The sequence below is a fragment of the Schistocerca piceifrons genome, chromosome X (assembly GCF_021461385.2).
Source record: "Schistocerca piceifrons isolate TAMUIC-IGC-003096 chromosome X, iqSchPice1.1, whole genome shotgun sequence".
In the NCBI taxonomy this organism is placed as follows: Eukaryota; Metazoa; Arthropoda; class Insecta; order Orthoptera; family Acrididae; genus Schistocerca; species Schistocerca piceifrons.
In genome coordinates this window covers 590485936-590499537 of record NC_060149.1, presented here as the reverse complement: position 1 = coordinate 590499537, position 13602 = coordinate 590485936, and the positions used below count along the sequence as shown (strand labels likewise).

Below are 13602 nucleotides of genomic sequence, written 5' to 3'. Positions count from 1 at the left end.
AAACTGGCAAGTTCATCATCAGATGGCTGTTCACATGATTTTAAAGATACACTTTACATTATCGTCCATTTTTAATTTTTATTATTCCACTTTGGCGAAGTATTTTTGATGTGTTGTTGCCCTACGGTAGAGAAACAGTGTTAGAAGCACCCTATGTGAAAATAACTAACCTCCAAACGATGAAATACAGCATAAATAAATATGTTAGGTTAAGTGGTTATGGCACTTACATCGAAACTTCCGTGCGATTTTGTTGCGAAGTTGCAGGATTGTATTTTTCGCATATTCCTAAATACATCCAGCACTTATGTAACTTGGATATCACCATATTGTGCAAAGCACCACACACACACACACACACACACACACACACACACACACACACACACACAAAAGAATTTGCCACATGTGAAGTTATCACAGAGATTGCAGATTTACCAACACAACAGTGTCAGAGACGTTCTCTCTCAGAGACATCACAATATACAGGTTGCTTTGATTTCACAGAATGACTGTTTTTAGAGAATAACATAACTTACTGAAAATTAAAACACAAAGATAAACCTTACATTATGAGCGTATAATATTACAAATGAAGTTGACAGATGTAGTAACCAGCTTGTGTGAATGCTACTTATATGGTAATTTGTAAATGCTGTGCTGTATACAAGGAGCAACATAGAGGTGACATAAAATGAATAATATGACAGTAACAATTGTATTAACACAGTATATATAAATTTTTTTTTTTTTTTTGAAAGACCTCCTCAACAGACAACTGTACAATCTACACTTGCAACTTAGCAATAGCCTTTCCGGCCTACAGTTCTCCTACATATTGCAATACATTGACGACATCATTTATAAAGAACGTCAGAAAATAACTTGTAGGCATAACAAAAAACTTGATGGTCTGAAAAGCAAAAAAGGTAGCTTCAGTGCCAAAAATCCCCGGGCTAACCTACATCAGTTCCATGAAAGAGTTATTAATTCAAATAATCACCTTCACAAATACTGAACTTGCCCCCATAAACAAAGGTCTTAAGCACAACATAGAACCAAATCTTAATGGCAATAACCTAAAAAGCCTTATTGCATCCACTAAGCTTGCATGTGATGCTGCTAAATTGAATCCCAGTGAAACAAATGCAATAGGCTTCGAAGCCAATAAAATAATCACAAGACACCTAAAAAATACTTCACATAAAAACAGTGACCAAAAGACACTGAATTGTATCAACTCCAAACTTTCTAACAGTAAAGTTCTAATAGTGAAGGCAGTTGTAACGTATGAAAATGAATATGTTGACAAAACCATGGAATTTTTAGTAGTAATAACATAATTGAATTAGACTTTGATCCCACTTCTAAATTTCAAGCCAAACTTAAGAAAACTTGTAAGAACTGTAATTTCCTCCGAAGCAAATGGGAAGTTTGGGGCTGCATTGCTATGAACCCCACTGCCCCTCGCCTTAGGTCGCAGCCCAAGATACATAAACAGCACTGCCCAATGAGGCCTATTTTTAACTCTAGGAACAACCCTTCATACAGATTTAATAACAAACTGCTAGCTCTTCTAAATATCCATTATACTTTTGAAACCAACTACTCTATTAGGAACACGTTTGAGCTCATTGACAAAATTAAGGATGTGCACATTCCACCGACAGCCAGATTTGCATCGCTTAACATTGTAAATCTCTATACTAACATCCCTATACAGGACACCATAAATATAATCAAGTACAATCTGCTTAAACACAAGAAACTGAGGATGGCAGAAATCTATGAGTTCTCTGAGTTACTCACATTGGTGGTGTCATACAATTACTACAGGTTTAATAACAAAATTTACAAACAGAAGGATGGGTAGCAGCCTAGCAGGGAAGTTAGCAGACATCTACGTAAACCACTTAGAACACACATTTTTCAAAACTAACAGTCACATCAACAGCAAAATCATCTACTATAAAAGGTATGTAGATGATACAATTATTCTTTTTGATGGCACTAATGAAGAAATTGACACATTAACAACCAAGCTGAGTAGCATGCACAGTAACATCAAATTCACTGTTGAACATGAATCCAATAACAGCATCAATTTCTTAGATTTAAAAATTTCCAGCAAAAACCAGAAACATCATTTTGAAATTTACAGAAAGCAAACAGCCACAGATGTGTGCATCAACAGCTCATCTTGCCATCCAAACCAACATAAGATGGCATACTTCAGGTCCATGCTTAATCACCTGCATAAAATTCTACTGGTACCAGTTGAACAACATAAAGAAACCAATATCATTGAAGCCATTGCTCTAAACAATGGATATAACCCACACATGATTGATAAATTATCACAAAAAATAAAAAAAACAACAAAGCTCCACACCAGACACCTATGCAGTCAACACAAAAATCTGGAGAAAGCAGCAGAAAATAAATCTCACTTCCTTTTCTAGGGAGCATATCCCATAAAATAAGTACTCTCTTCAAAAGCACAAACATAAATATAAGGCTTCCACACAAACCATAAACTTCAGCAGCTAACCATTCATAACATAAAGAACAACCACCCCCCTTACAAAAGATCAGGCATATATAAACTCAGATGCCAAAATTGCCCTTCCTTCTATATTGGATGGCCTGGGAGAAACTTTGAGATTAGATTCAAAGAACATTTAGATGACATATGTCCGAACAATCCTTCAAAATTTGCAATGCACGCAACTCTCAGTAAACATAGAGTAAAAAACATTTAAGACCACATTCAAATATTGCATCATGTTGAGAAAGGTAGCCTCATGAATCTGCTTGAAGAGATAGAAATATATACACATAAAAGCAAATCACCACATCATATTCTTAATGAACAGACAGAGCTAGCCAATGCAACCTTTCTACAAAACTTCACTCACCTATTATCCAATCTAAAACATAAATAAACACTACTCCTTTTAACAACAACATGCAGTCAATAATCCAAAGAAAGTATTACATCATAATATAGCTGCCTGCTCAATCACACATTACTGCAACTGTAAAATTGATTTAAAAATAAAAGTGGTGTGCCATACTACATTTATATTATTACTACTGTCACATTATTGATATATCTCATGTAAATGTTGTCACCTGTTTATTGCACTGTATTTACACAATACCATGTAAGTAATATTCATACAACTGGCCATCACATTTTCCCAATTTATTTGTAATTATTGCTCACTGAATATGGTATTCTTTGTAATATAAATACTTGTAATGCTACCCTGATTCCTGGAAAAAAAATATACTGCTACTATACTTGATTCAAAATTTCAGTGCACCATAGATAGATAGATAGATAGATAGATAGATAGATATTAATACAATTGTTACTGTCATATTATTCATTTTATCTCACCTCTATGTTGCTCCTTGTATATAGCACAGTATTTACAAATTACCATATAAGTAGCATTCACACAAGCTGGTTACTACATCTGTCAACTTCATTTGTAATATTATACGCTCATAATGTAAGGTTTATCTTTGTGTTTTAATTTTCAGTAAGTTATGTTATTCTCTAAAAACAGTCATTCAGTGAAATCAAAGCAACCTGTATATTGTGATGTCTCTGAGAGAGAACGTCTCTGACACTGTTGTTTGTAAATCTGCAATCTCTGTGATAACTTCACATGTGGAAAATTCTTTTTGGTGTGTGTGTGTGTGTGTGTGTGTGTGTGTGTGTGTGGTGCTTTGCACAATATGGTGATATGCAAGTTACATAAGTGCTGGATGTATTAAGGAATATGCGAAAAATACAATCTTGCAACTTCGCAACAAAATCGTGCGGAAGTTTCGATGTAAGTGCCATAACCACTTAACCTCACATATTTATTTATGCTGTATTTCATCGTTTGGAGGTTAGTTATTTTCACATAGGGTGCTTCTAACACTGTTTCTCTACCGTAGGGCAACAACACATCAAAAATATTTCGCCACAGTGGAATAATAAAAATTAAAAACGGACGATAATGTAAAGTGTATCTTTAAAATCATGTGAACAGCCATCCGATGATGAACTTGCCAGTTTGAAACCGGTAACGCTGCTATTTACCTAAATAAATAGTTATATACTATTGAAGTGGCTGGTTGCTGTTTTCTTCTTTGTAAGAACTAACCTACATTAATTGAACAATTGTGCGTGCAATGGCTGTTGGTCACAGTACCGTCTTGGACGTCTTGCATGAGCAACAATTACATCTGTACCACTTACAAAGGGTACACGCTATGGGTCCAGCAGACTTTCCACAATGCGTCACCTTCTGCACTGTTGCATCGATGCGCCCTGTTTCCACATCAAGTTTCCTTCACAGATGAATGTAGGTTCACAAGGGATTGTGTTCCGAATGCTCGAAATAGCCATCCCTCATGCCACGCATGTTCAGGGATTTCAAGACAGGTCTCAACAGTCATGTGATTGGACCATACGTCCTTCCATCCAAGCTCACAGGTCCCACATACGTAGTCTTCCTACAACACGTAATGGACCCGTTCTTGGAAGCTGTGCCATTGAATGTCCATCAGGAAATGTGGTTTCAGCATGATGGAGCACCACCTCACTTTTCACTGGCTGTTAGGAGACATCTCAACAGACGGTATGGTGAAAGATGGATAGGCTGTGGTGATCCAACCGTGTGGCCACCACGATCGCCAGATTTAACTCGTATGGGCAACCTCATGTGGGGTCATATGAAGAGCCTAATTTCTGAGACACCTGTAGAGACAGAGGAAGATATGCTGGCATGAGTTCTGGCCGCTGCACAAGACACTGAAGAGACACCAGGTGGGATGGAGAGAGTGTACTAGGAAATGCTTCGGAGGTGCATTGTGTGTAACAACATTAGTGGTCGCCACATCAAGCCGCTGTTGTAATGCATTGGTACGTTGCGGCTGGTGCCGTAGATGCTGGGTACTTGTTGTTGTCGACTAACATAAACCATAAGGTGTAAGTTGTAGTGCAAATGCGTAAGTAATAAGAGAACGAGTCAGTATTCTTTTCAAATGGATTGCAACAATTGTATTGGGTCATGCCTAAGTACATTCCTCACGTTGGTGTGGATGGGATAATCATCTGCATTGAAACTGTCGTAGAATGGAAACGGTATGTTTCCGGACATGGGTTCCTATTCAAAATGTTATGTACTCACTACCCTCTACATGTCCTAGAAGTTTGTAATGGGAATTTCCGACCAACTTGTATAAGAAAAGCAGGGATGAATGGGGAAATCCACTGATATTAATGACTTTGACAAAGACCCGGAATCTGGGAATGAGCATTTTGGAATCACTACTGTTATCAGAATATATAGAAAAGTGGTTGACGAATGGTGAGATGGTGAGTAAGAGGCAAGGTTTACAGAATAAAATTTTCACTTTGCAGCAGTGTGTGAACTGATATGAAGAGATAAGGTGTTAGACATTCATGCTTCATCACAGAACGTGAAGTTTGGAGGGTTACTTGCTCTGTAAAACAGCATAGGTGGTGGTGATGTGTAGCAGATCTGAAGACAGAATACTGTGCTGTTGCAGGCACAAGTTTTGCAGAGCATACCATTCAGCGCACTTCGCCATTCTTAATAGACAAACCCTATGTACTCTCATGTTGACATAGTTACTTGCACTGGGCATGGAAACATTGAGATTGGACGGTGGATCAATGGAAACATGTTCTCTGGTTAGATGAATCACATTTCTCATTGCAGCAGGTCGATGGTAAGTGTTCAGATATGGTGAACTGCTGCTACAAATGTGCACTGTGTCACAGATGCAGGCCTGCTGGGGTAGTATTAAGCCTGGGCTTCCATGGATCCTGTTTTAGTAATTTAAGGTACCATGACAACTGTGGACTAATACCTCTCAGATGAGTGTTTCAAACAGCTGTGTGTCAAACCCAATTAAATTCTGAAGACAGTACCACAGGTGCTCTTACTAACACCATAGGAGATATTGCAGCAGTCATTAAGATTACTGCACAAGACCAGACAGGGCAAGACACTGTCTGACAATTATTTATTTGTGGAAACAGCACCAGAATGGTTATTCATGTACTTTATGAATTCTGCCGCCTCTGTTTGAAATCCAACTAAATAAAATTGCTTAAAATTTCAGTTTAGCTCTTTCTTCCATTTCATTTTGTTATTCCTACTTTACAATAATGACAGACATATCCTTTTATACCTACCACTGCCCAAAATTGTGGTTATGTTATATGAATGGCCGCCTTAAATTTTCACTGCATGGACATTCGTTACTACACTCCTGGAAATAGAAAAAAGAACACATTGACACCGGTGTGTCAGACCCACCATACTTGCTCCGGACACTGCGAGAGGGCTGTACAAGCAATGATCACACGCACGGCACAGCGGACACACCAGGAACCGCGGTGTTGGCCGTCGAATGGCGCTAGCTGCGCAGCATTTGTGCACCGCCGCCGTCAGTGTCAGCCAGTTTGCCGTGGCATACGGAGCTCCATAGAAGTCCTTAACACTGGTAGCATGCCGCGACAGCGTGGACGTGAACCGTATGTGCAGTTGACGGACTTTGAGCGAGGGCGTATAGTGGGCATGCGGGAGGCCGGGTGGACATACCGCCGAATTGCTCAACACGTGGGGCGTGAGGTCTCAACAGTACATCGATGTTGTCGCCAGTGGTCGGCGGAAGGTGCACGTGCCCGTCGACCTGGGACCGGACCGCAGCGACGCACGGATGCACGCCAAGACCGTAGGATCCTACGCAGTGCCGTAGGGGACCGCACCGCCACTTCCCAGCAAATTAGGGACACTGTTGCTCCTGGGGTATCGGCGAGGACCATTCGCAACCGTCTGCATGAAGCTGGGCTACGGTCCCGCACACCGTTAGGCCGTCTTCCGCTCACGCCCCAACATCGTGCAGCCCGCTTCCAGTGGTGTCGCGACAGGCGTGAATGGAGGGACGAATGGAGACGTGTCGTCTTCAGCGATGAGAGTCGCTTCTGCCTTGGTGCCAATGATGGTCGTATGCGTGTTTGGCGCCGTGCAGGTGAGCGCCACAATCAGGAATGCATACGACCGAGGCACACAGGGCCAACACCCGGCATCATGGTGTGGGGAGCGATCTCCTACACTGGCCGTACACCACTGGTGATCGTCGAGGGGACACTGAATAGTGCACGGTACATCCAAACCGTCATCGAACCCATCGTTCTACCATTCCTAGACCGGCAAGGGAACTTGCTGTTCCAACAGGACAATGCACGTCCGCATGTATCCCGTGCCACCCAACGTGCTCTAGAAGGTGTAAGTCAACTACCCTGGCCAGCAAGATCTCCGGATCTGTCCCCCATTGAGCATGTTTGGGACTGGATGAAGCGTCGTCTCACGCGGTCTGCACGTCCAGCACGAACGCTGGTCCAACTGAGGTGCCAGGTGGAAATGGCATGGCAAGCCGTTCCACAGGACTACATCCAGCATCTCTACGATCGTCTCCATGGGAGAATAGCAGCCTGCATTGCTGCGAAAGGTGGATATACACTGTACTAGTGCCGACATTGTGCATGCTCTGTTGCCTGTGTCTATGTGCCTGTGGTTCTGTCAGTGTGATCATGTGATGTATCTGACCCCAGGAATGTGTCAATAAAGTTTCCCCTTCCTGGGACAATGAATTCACGGTGTTCTTATTTCAATTTCCAGGAGTGTATTTCTGTGCCACTACGCTGATGTCACAAAGATTCAGTCAGTTTTTAGTCTCAGTATGTCGTGTAGTATACAACAATAAAACTTGCACACGGGGTGGGTGCGGGGGTGGGTGGGGGAAGGGAGGTGGTTTTCATACAGGGTGCGTAGGATTTTCAGTTTTCATGGTACATATGATCCAATTTACTGGGTAGGTGAACCGCAAGAAGAAGAAAATGATGATTCCAGTTTGTCTGGAAATGATCTTGGGTTCTGACCTTTGATTTTGATTTAAAAAATAGCAGTCGCCACATTGAGAGTTCAGAGTTAGTGGATGATGTAGAAAGATATTTCGTGTATGCAGTATAAATCATCGATATTATGCCTCTTAAAAGCACAAAACACTTATGGTAGTTTAGTTATGGAAGCACTCACCATATGAGCACCAACAATTTACCCACATTTGAATCACTTAGCTCCAGCATAATGCACTGGTAACTGATGTTTCCAACATATTGAGAACATTTGACAGGTGCCATTCATGGTCAAATACAACAGCACAACATGCAGGCTGGACAGGCACCTGCATTTATGTTCAAGCATACATTTCTCATGGTGTTTCCATGTTTTTGTCCAACACCTGTATTTGTCTGATGCTTATTGTACTATATGCTAGAGATCCATCACTACACCACATTTACAATGACATTGACAGATGTTTAGTGTTGACTGCTCAGGTAATCTGCAAGCTATCAGTGTTAATCCCAGTTTGGATTTCAATATCCCAGTTTAGATTTTATGTACTTTGAATACATAAAATGATTTGTAAGCGATGAAGTATCACCAGTCAGAATATTTCACAACTTATTGAAGATATTTGATTGTGTGTATTATAATATCCCTTTAGAAAAATTGATGTGGGCTACAAGATTTAGCCCATGTTTGGCTTAGTTCCTATTTAAGAAATGGGGTGCATAATGCTTCACAAATGTGTTGGAGTAATATAAATATGGATGCCACATCATCAGCATGGAGAGTGACCACAAGGTTGTTTGACAAGGTTTGATCATGGGTTCCTGTTCATCCCAATTTTTCCGGGACAGTCCAGATTGTTAACAATGTTTCGATGTCCCTAAACTGTCTTTGGGACCAGCAAAAGTCCTGGATTTTCAGTGTGGCTACTTGAAAAAAATCCTGAAGTTTCGGGGTGTTGGCATTACACTTCATTACCACGAAAAAACTAAATTGCGTCATATAATCTTCATTGCGACAGGGTGTGCAGCTGCGGAGAATTTTACAAATGATTTTGTGATGCCTTCAGGTGACTTTTTCTATATCTGATGTATTATTATACAATTTCAGCCTAAGACTATTTTGAAGTATCTAAAGTAGAAGCATTATACATTGGGTGCATTTTACCACTAATGAATTTAACATAGAATAAAGTCATATCCCAAATATACTAGGGTGATTATAACTTACTTTTTACAGAAGTTTTTAATGGTGAATTATGCCATGCACATCTTAGCTCCTGTGACTGCATGTAATTGTCATAAAATAAATTGGACATGGTTTTTTCCATCATTTTAGAAACATGTTAGTTTTGAGTGAGTGTTGTGAAGCCCTTGCTTATAAGGTTGATATTTTTGATGTATGTACACTAGGAAGATTATTAATTTACAGAAAATTATTAATTAGGCCCTGTAGATCTTTATTCTTCTATATATTCAGTTATCATTCATTGTTGGTGTAAATATGACTGCATGTAATTTCCATAAAATAAGTTGTAATAATATACGGTAAGTTCTGGTTGAAAATTACAAATTATTCAGGCATAAAGGTGATGACTCACTGAAAGGCAGACGTGCTGTGTCTTCAGTAGGCACACAAATGAAAGGTACAGAGCTTGGCTTGCTTTCAGTATGCATTTCCTTTTTCTAGCTGTAGGAAAAGCATGCGCACTCATGGTGCCGCCCCCCACCCCCCCGAAAAACACACACACACACACACACACACACACACACACACACACACACACACACACCTACCTACCTACCTACCTACCTACCTACCTACCTGTTGTCTCCCTACGTCGTTGTGCTCAGTTGACTGCCAGCTCAGTATAGAGCTGAGACTCGACTGAACACAATATAGAAAGGTGTGTGTGTGTGTGTGTGTGTGTGTGTGTGTGTGTGTGTTTTTCCTACAGCTAGAAAGAGGAAGTGCATTCCGGAAACTAGCCAAGCTCTGTACCTTTTATTTGTGTGCCTATCGTTGATGCAGCACTTCTGCCTTTCGGTGAGTTATCTCCTTCGTGCCTAAATAATTCATAAAATAAGCTGGAAAAATCTGTTATGTTGTTATGGCAGCAAGTATTTTTATGTAGTTGTTACAAAGATCTACAAAAGTTGACCACAGTAGTGTAATGAAACAGTAATGAAAACTATGGAAAGCAAATAAAACCTTCCATGTGTTGCGTCATGGTTACGTGATCTTTTGCATAAGGCATACTTATGAAGCCTCAAGCGGCCGCACCACTCTTCATAACGTGAGCAGGTGCATGGCGCATGTTGCATTTTGTACACATGTGAAGAATAACTGTCTTTGTTACCAAGGCAAACATGATGAACAAAATTACAGTTTAATCTGTTTAATTAAACAATGATAAAATAAACTATCATTTTATGAACAAAATCACTGTTTAGTTAAATAAACAGTGATAAAATAAACCTTTTGTTGTATCACTCTGTTGCCACACGTGTTATTCCACAGTAATGACCCACTCAAATAATTAAACAGTGCAGTTGCATCAGATCTGTGCCAACTGCTTATTTGGTTACTAATTATATCATAGATAACTGCCTCATTGTGGGATTGTGCTGCTAGCTTGGAATCTGTCATTTTCTTGTGCACATCATAAAGTTTTTTCTCACCTAGCTTGCTGTTTATGTTATATTAATGCTGCTCACTTGGATGTATGACAACACAATTTATTACTGTGTTTGCTGAAGCAAAAAATGAAGGACTAGGTACAGAGGTAAAACAATAATGGAAAGGTTTTAAAAAAACAGTTTTGTGACTGGCACACTTCATACACTGCTCGAGTGTTAATAGGTATAGTGATAACTATGCGTTATTTAGTTCTATAATGCTTCATTGTAGAACAGGTGAAAAGGTGCCCAGCGATTTTCCATTTCACAAGTCTTTTTGTTCATTTAAAGCTTTGTCCAGTTTGTCTTTTAGATGGATATAATTTCAGCTTCATCCATCATGTCCATGACTTTACCTCTCTGTAAGTTACATAATATTTCTAGTGATTTATTAGTATTAGATATTACAAAATAAAGAAAATGTCTGATGGAGGCATCACAAAAATATTTTAAAAAATAAACTGCATTGATTGATAAGTTCAATATAATGTGTAGATTCTTTCAGAAACTAGATGGTACTGTGATCTTGTAAATAGGTGAATGTGGTGTAACTCAGATATGTTGAACTGTAGTAAACTAGTTTTAAGATTTCCAGTGCTGTAAATAAATTATTTAAATCTGAACCCTGCGATCAGACTGAAGACCATGCATTGTTGGCTGTCTGCTGAGACTTCATTTGCCATGTGGTGTGTGAATGTGGTATGGAGAGGCTTGGGTCAGCACACAACTGTCCTGGTCATTGTTGACTTTCCAGATTGTGGAGCTGCAACTTCACTCGAGTAGCTACTCAGTTGGCATCACAATGCTGAATGCATCCCACTCCAGTCCTCCCACTAAGGAAAAATCCCTGGCAGTACCGGGAATTGATCCCAGGTTTTTCACATAACAGTAAGATGCATAGATCACGTGGCTACGGAAGTGTGATATTTTGATTTTATCTACTTTATCTTAATGTTATCTGTATTGGTCATGGGAAAATGCAAGTGCAAAATATACGGTAAGATTCTGCAAGAATTCCTGTTTGTTAAAGGACACGGTGAGAGTGCTGAGTGTACAGTTTGGCCGTGTGAAATTTAGCATTGGATGTGGGAGATGTACTGATAGAGTAACTTGTGTGAAGCCCAACAAACATAAAGCTGTGCTTGAAGTTAGTTCTTGCAGATCAAAAATGGATAACTATTTATTGGTGATGGTAGTTTGACATAGATGAACAACTTTCAGTGCAAGAAGCCACATTTGCATACTGTACAGTGATGCACAACCAGTTTAAAGTCCATGGAATGCACTACTGACTTAATTAAATTCAACAAGAAACTCTCATGCTGACAGACAAAAACAAAATCAATGATCACAAATGTGATTGTACAGTTTGCTGTGGAATAAATAACGAAGGAACAGTAAAAAGCATAGTTTATTTCAGTGATGACAGATTCTTCTATTCACACAAACTTCCAGTTAGTTCCATTTTGTAAATTTTTATCATCCAGATAAAGGCATTATAGTGTGAGTGTTCGAGGTAGTGAACTTGGGAACTGAAAGTACAGAGCATTTGACTTTGTATGTCTTGGAAGTATTGTAAAAATTCAGTCTTAAGGAAAGGATGGTAGGAATTTGGCTGGCAACACAAATATCAGTTATGGAGAGAAGGCAAAAAACAATCTTTAATTAGCAAGAAAAAGAGTGAAAATAGTTTAATATCTGGAGGATGTCCCGCTCATATTGTGTACAATGCTGTCCAAACTGGCTCAGACAGACTATCCATTGATATACAGCTTATATTGGTAACATCCACCAATGTTTCCATGTTTGAGGCTATCAGCACAACAGTGGCCTGACCCCACATTTTTGGAAAAAAATGAGATATTCAAACAGAACATCACTTTACGCCCTACCATTACGTCCTACAATCGCCAGACATGTATTCGGACATCCTGGACTATATGGCAGCATCAGATGTTGTTTATGCACCGTGCAGTGCCATATGAAATGGGGCACAATAGTGGCCTATGCCACATAGTTGCCTTGTTGGACTCATATGATCTGATATGGACACCGGTTCAGATAAGGAACATTTTTATTTCAGACCTATTTGGATTGGACACTACTACCAATGCCTTAGACGTGGAATGTGCACCTGGCCGATTCAGCCAGCATGAAAATGGTGCAGTGAATGATTTACGTGTCATGTTAGCAGAGCCTAATCTACCCGGTACATTGAAGGATACCACACCCACTATGTCAACCATGGACGGATTGGAGAGGGATTGTAGTACTGGTACTGTAATTGCACCACAACGAGGAAGAAAAAGGGTCCATCAACATGAAGGGAAATGTAGTGCCAAAGATATGTTCCACCCTCGGAGCATGCGCGCGTCAGGAGGAATGTGGTCGACATTTTTCATCCGAACACCAGAAACTTCTATTTGACTCAGTTTATGCATTAGGTAGTTTAGATTTGCAGTCGGCATACGTTTATGCTATGGTGAAGGTAGTCCCTACGGCACGTGTGTATTCCTCAGGTACTACAGAGTCATAATGAGCAACAACAACACGCCTATAGCATTTCCAGAATGAAGAGGGAGTAGACGTGAAGATGTGTAAAACGTTCTTATAGAACGTTTTGCAGATATCAGATGGTAGGATTTCAAAGGTTCCTTAGTACAAAGTGCAGCACCAGATGCCACTCATTGATAAGCAAGGCGCATGCCCTGCTAAAAACAAAATACCAATAGCAAAGACGGTTGCGGTAGAGAACTTCATAAAATGGTTTCCAGTATGTCGGAGCCATTATGCAAGAACGAATGAAACAGTGGTTCGAAAGTATTTGTCACCAGGCATGAGCATGGGGAAGTTATACCATTTATATCATGCCAAGCATGATGATCTGGTCTCATACTACATGTTTGTTCAGATATTTAATAAAAGATTTAATTTGTCCTTTCATCCCCCTGTAAGTGATTCCTGCCATAAAT

General features: G+C 39.9%; 1 protein-coding gene across 1 annotated transcript in view; it reads right to left on the bottom strand.

The window, feature by feature from the left end:
- Positions 1-13602, bottom strand: part of LOC124721143 (patched domain-containing protein 3-like) — a 631834-nt gene that overhangs the window by 146493 nt on the left and 471739 nt on the right. The window lies entirely within an intron of this gene.